A 6864-nucleotide genomic window follows, 5' to 3' on the forward strand; every position below is an offset into this window, starting at 1 on the left:
TGTGCTGTGTCCAGACTCACAAGTGGCTGTGCTGTATGGTGATAGTATATAGTATATACTCCGCTGTAAATTGGACTGTTTGGTGTGTTTTGTTCATGTGCATCTATAAGCCCTGTGATCCATGCAGTTCAAACCAAGCTGCAAGTAAAAAAAACAGAAAAATAAAATTAAAATATATATTTCTATTGTTGGTACTGCTTGGTGCGCTTTGTTTATGTGCATCTATAAGCACTGCGATCTACACAGCTCAAACCGAGCTGCAAGTTTAAAAATAGAAAAAGAATACTATTAAATTCTTAAAGTGCCCATGGCTCCTAGTCTACCCGTCTATACCCCATGGTACTAAATGGACCCCAGTATCCTCTAGGACGTAAGAGAAATATATATATATATATATAAATATATCATAAACGAAGAGGCGGCACTTGGACTGAATGAAGAGTCAAACGCAGGTAAATGCAATCAACATTTCGAAATCTAATTTGTCATTGAAATCTGGCCTAAAAAAGAAATCCAACTATTATCCATTAGAGTCAAAAGGCAACCACATTAATGTGTTTTATGACCTCGTAAAAAAGACCTTTGCGACCATGAGTTGAACCATACTGGAAAAGCCTATCTAAAAAATGCTGAAAAGGAAGCCCTTAAAAATCTCCAACAGAATGTTGATATAGTATTCAAACAAGCTAACAAGGGAGGAGGAGGAGGAGTGATTTTGGATCGAGAAGCGTATGAAGAAGAAGCCCATAGACTCCTGAGTGATGACACCTACAAGAGAATGGCAAAGGACCCCACGAATCCATTCATTGATGAACTAAGGACGTTATTACTACATTATCTTCACAATAAGGTACTAAGTAAAGACAAATTCCAATTCCTGATGGTGTCTGCTCCAACTATCCCTGTGTTTTACTTTTTGCCTAAGATACACAAGTCCTTAACAAAACCTCCAGGACGACCCATTATAGCAGGGATTGAGTCGCTAACATGCTACTTGTCTGAGTACATCGACATTTTTTTTCTATTACCGGAAGTCTTCTTGCGCTCCACAGCCCCACTTCAGCGTTCCATGACCAACAGGAAGTGCGTTCCATTGAGCTAACAGGAAGCATGGTGTGCGGGTCAGCAGTGTATAGCGCACAGGAGCGCTCGGAAATGTGATCCCTGGCTGACTTCCTTTTAGCTAAAGCCTGTTTATATGTTAAGACACTAGTAGCCATATACTTATATATTACTGCATTGTTGCACTTATATTGGTTTTAACACATTCGCTGCTTCCGGGGCCGGAAGTGACGTCAATTACATATCACAAATGCGTTTTAAGAAAGTTGCTCTAGTTTTTAACATTAGATTGACATTTTGCAATTAAGCTATAACCCCCCTGTTTTCTATATTTCTCTACTCTCCATTACAAATTAAAGAGTTTTTGTATGTATTGCTAATCACTTCCTGTCAGCTGATGACAGGAAATGAGGTCATGTTGTTTTTTCCACATTGCTAATCACTTCCTGTCAGCTGATGACAGGAAGTGAGGTCATGTTGTTTGTTCCACATTTCTAATCACTTCCTGTCAGCTGATGACAGGAAGTGAGGTCATGTTGTTTGTTCCACATTTCTAATCCCTTCCTGTCAGCTGATGACAGGAAGTGAGGTCATGTTGTTTGTTCCACATGTCTCCATCATCTTAAGTGCCAGAGGTATAAATACATCTAATTGCCTCTGGGACATTATCCCTTGATGAAGTCCTTTGCATTGGGATGAAACGCGTCAGAAGTTACCCTGGACCCTCTTTTGATGGACAGATACACTTTTATATCAATTGTTTCTTGTATGTGTGATACCTGCTCATTTTAAACCGTGGTTTAATGTATGTACTAAAGTAAATGTGAAGGAAGATATCCTGGACCCTATTTTTATGGACAGATAAGCTTCTATATCATTTGTTTCTTGTACGTGCGATTCCTGCTTGTTTTAAACCGTGGATATATTTTATGTACTTAATTAAATGTGAAAAATTATCTTTCTACTACGCTATTGTGGAGTGTGATATTCTGGGAGCATTTCCAATTAACACTCACTAAGTAGAAAAATGCTATAAGTACATATAGGTTTAAACGGTACACACTATTGGTTGTTTCATTTTCTCTTTTGCATATTACTGTGATGATATTGGTCTGAGGACCGAAGATTCCTATCTGAGATAAGTGCTTGTCCCATTTGCTTCACTAAATTTCTTTCTATGTCCCCACCGTCATTTTCGAGGCATTATTAGGCGCTGATTACTTCTATTTTTCACACGTTCTAATCGCCATAATTTATCAGCTGCAACCCACGTTTGTGAGGAATGCATGTGAAAATATTTTAATTATAAGAAAATATTTTATTATTTTACTACAGATTATATTTGATCCACATGAGCGCACACTTATACATTTTGACGATATATATATATATAATTTTTCTACTTAGAAACCTGCAGCTCGGTTCCAACTGCGTGGATCACAGGGCTTATAGATGCACGTGAAGAAAATGCACTTGAGTAAAGCACACCGACCAACCAGTACAAAATCAATATATATATTATATATATATTTTATTTTTCTATTTTTAAACTTGCAATTTGGTTCCAACTGCATGGCTCACAGGGCTTGTAGATGCATGTGAACAAACTGCACTTGAGTAAAGCATATCAACCAACCAGTATTTCTCTTACGTCCCAGAGGATACTGGGGTCCATTTAGTACCATGGGGTATAGACGGGTCCACTAGGAGCCATGGGCACTTTAAGAATTTGATAGTGTGGGCTGGCTCCTCCCTCTATGCCCCTCCTACCAGACTCAGTTTAGAAAATGTGCCCAGAGGAGCCGGTCACGCTGAAGGAAGCTCCTGAAGAGTTTTCTGCATTTATTTTATATGTTTGTTATTTTCAGGCAGGGTTGGATGGCACCAGCCTGCCTGCTTTGTGGGACTTAGGGGGGGAACGGTACAACCTCTTGAAGAATTAATGGACACTGAGCTCCTGAGGGACCTATTCGCAAGCCCATCACGGCGAGCATACAGTCCTGCAGCACGCCGCCACCCCTAACAGAGCCAGAAGAATGAAGAGTGGTGAGTACTGAGCCGGCGTCCCGGCTAGCGGGGTGCCGGCCATTATGGTGGCATGAGGGTATAGAGATGCATGGCTTCTAAATGGGGCGGAATGCGTCTCTGGACACAGTACACAACTGCGTACACTGTACACAGTACCCATACTGGTACAACAGCCTTAAAACAGTTTTTTCCATTTTAAGCACCAGAATCCTCAGCCAGTATAAAAAAAGCGGGAAGACCGCACGCCATTGAAAGGGCGGGGCTTCACTATGAGAGGATCCAGCAGCTCACCAGCGCCATTTTCCCTCTGCAGTGGACACAGATGCTGACTGACAGGGACACACAGCTCCTCCAGTGTGACTCCAAATTACCTCAGCAGTACCAGGGTGTCATAGCAGGGGGGGAGCGATTACCAGTGTACTAAGTCCTCTATCAGGGTACTTAGTCTGTGACCCGGCTAAGCTTGGCATTAGCCATAAGGGCGCGGTGGGGGCTGGCTCCAAACATCTGTGTCTCCCTGAAGGGCTCTTTGTGGGTTAATTGTGCTTAACCTTTCCTCTGTGTGTGTGCTGTCACATTACATTATGTCAGGCAAAGAGTGTGTGTCTTGTACCGCAAAGTGTTCCTCTTTACCAGAGGGCTCACTACTGGGTACTCAGGGTTTACAGACTAGCGGGTCTGAACCAGAATGGGTTAATTCTCTCAAGGGAATGATCTCAACTCTTTTTACAAAATTGTCCCGCAATGAGAAAGAGACGCAATACTTAAAACAGACTGCGGATGGGTTTATGAACAGAGACTCAGTCCCCAAGACAGCGTCTCAATCCCCTCCCATTTGTCCACAAAAGCGATCTATGACACATATCCTGCAGTCTGACTCTGACGCTGACAGGTCAAACATGGAGGAGGGAGAGGTGGACTCAGAGGGGGGGATGCAGTTCTGTCACAGGGAATAGAGACTCTTCTAGAGGCTATCAGAGATGTTCTGCATATTCCTGATAAGGTGTCAGAGGACTGTGAGGAATCTTATTTTAATATAAAAGTCCTCAGTCACTTTTCCTGCGTTAAAGGAATTGAATACCCTGTTTGAAGAACCATGGCTTAATCCTGATAAAAAGTTTCAAATCCCTTAAAGGTTGCTCTCATCTTTTCCTTTTCCTCTGGAGGATAGGGAAAATCCACCGATAGTGGACACATCAGTCTCTAGGCTGTCATGTAATATTGTATTGCCTGTTCCTGGTGCAGCCTCCCTGAAAGACACAGCTGATCGTAAAATTGAGACTACACTCAAATCATAGTACACAGCTGCTGGGGTGGCCCAAAGACCCACTATTGCATGTGCGTGGATCACTAAAGCCATTGCAAAATGGTCAGGTAACCTAATTGAGGGGTTAGATTCCTTATCTAGGGGGGATGTTGTCTTACTCCTGCAACATATACAGGACTCTGTGAACTTTATGGTGGAAGCCATAAAGGAAATAGGCATGCTTAATGCACGCACCACCACTATGGCAGTGTCGGCACGCAGAGACTTGTGGCTACGCCAGTGGACTGCTGACGCAGATTCCAGGAAAGGCGTGGAAGGCCTACCATTCATGAGGAGAGGCCTTGCTCAGAGATGAATTCGACAAATAGATCTCCACAGCTACTGCGGGCAAGTCTACGTATCTTCCTTCCGCAGCCCCCCCAACCAAGAAGATTTATTCAGCTTCTAAGTTACAGTCCTTTCGGACGGCCAAGTTCAAGGGCAAATCCAGAGGTGCTTCTACGTCCTCCAGCGGCGCAAGACGTAAACCACGCAAACCAGCAACAGCAGGAGCTCAGGAATAGAGCTCAGGCTCTGCTTCCTCAAAGATATCAGCATGACGGTGGACCACAATGTCTGGAAGGCTGTCAGGTGGGAGCTCGCCTACAATTCTTCAGTCGCGTCTGGTCAAATTCGTCATAAATCTTCTTTTCCAGGGCTACAGACTGGAGTTCCAAGAGCTCCCACCTCACAGATTCTTCAAATGAGGCTTGCCAGTTTCACAAGAGGCAAGTATAACTTTACAACATACCATCCAAAAACTGGTACAGACTAACGTCATTGTTCCAGTTCCACCTCATCAGCTAAACAAGGGGTACTTTTCAAACTTGTTTGTAGTACCGAAGATGGAGTCTCTGAGAGCGGTAATCTCAGGTCTGGAGGAGGGGGAATTCCTATTGTCTCTGGAAATCAAGGATGAGTACCTTCAAATTCCGATCTGGCCACTACATCAGGCTTACCTACGGTTTGTACTGCAGGACTGTCACTACCAGTTCCAGGCCCTGCCATTTGGTCTCTCCATGGCACCGAGGGTGTTCACCAAGGTGATGGCAGAGATGATGTTTCTACTTCGTAAACAGGGAGTGAACATAATTCTGTACCTGGACGATCTCCTAATAAAAGCACCGTCCAGTGAAAGGTTGCTGGACAGCATTGCTCTCTCAACCAAACTTCTTCACAGGATCATGGGTGGATTCTGAACATTCCGAAATCTCACTTAGAGCCAACACGGAGTCTCCCATTCCAGAGAATGATACTATATACGGAGTCGCAGAAGGTGTTCCTTTCATTGGAAAAGGCAATAGTGATCCAGTCGATGGTTCGGGTTGTCCTGAAGCCAACCCGGATATCGGGGCATCTATGCATTCACCTTCTGGGGAAAATGGTGGCCTCTTACGAGGCTCTTCAATACGGAAGGTTTCACACAAGACCCTTCCAGCTCGATCTGTTGGATAAATGGTCCGGATCGCATCTTCACATGCACTGGAGTATCCGTCTGTCGCCAATAGCCAGGATCTCCCTTCTGTGGTGGCTACAGACTTCTCACCTCGTCAAGGGTCGGAGGCTCGGAATTCAGAATTGGATTCTGCTAACCACAGATGCAAGCCTCAGAGGTTGGGGGCTGGCACTCAGGGGGTTCAGTTTCAAGGAAGATGGTCCAGTCAGGAAGTCATCCTTCCAATCAACATTCTGGAACTCAGGGCCATACACAACGCCCTTCTGCAGGCCTCACATCTTCTTCAAGATCAGGCCATTCAGGTCCAGTCGGACAATGTGACAGCAGTAACGTACATAAACCGACAGGGCTGAACGAAAAGCAAAGCAGCAATGTCAGAGGTACCAAGAATTCTCCTCTTGGCAGAGAGAAACGCTGTGGCGTTGTCAGTGGTCTTCATTCCGGGAGTAGACAACTGGGAAGCAGACTTCCTCAGCAGACTTGACCTGTACCCAGGTGAGTGGGGTCTTCACCCGGAGGTGCTCAGGTGCTTGACAAGTCGATGGGGATATCCACAGATTGACATGATGGACTCTCATCTCAACAAGAAGCTCAAGCGGTATTGTTCCAGGTTGATAGACCGACAGGCGGTGGCGGTAGATGCCCTGATGACTCCATGGGTCTATCAGAGGGTGTACGTGTTTCCTCCACTTCCTCTGATCCCAAGAATTCTAAAAGGAATAAAAAGAGAAAAGTTTCAAGCAATACTCATTGCTCCGGACTGGCCAGGAAGGGCCTGGTACGCGGACTTTCTGGAGATGCTCCTCAAAGATCCGTGGCCTCTTCCTCTTCATGAGGATCTTCTGCAACAGGGCTCATTCGTCTATCAGGACCTACCATGGCTACGTTTGATGGCATGGAAGTTGAATGGATGATTCTAGCCAGGAGAGGGATCCCTAACAAGGTTATCTTGACTATGATCCAAGCCAGGAAGGGGGTAATGTCTAAGCATTACCATCGTATTTGGAAGACA

This window comes from Pseudophryne corroboree, chromosome 1 (assembly GCF_028390025.1).
Source record: "Pseudophryne corroboree isolate aPseCor3 chromosome 1, aPseCor3.hap2, whole genome shotgun sequence".
Lineage (NCBI taxonomy): Eukaryota > Metazoa > Chordata > Amphibia > Anura > Myobatrachidae > Pseudophryne > Pseudophryne corroboree.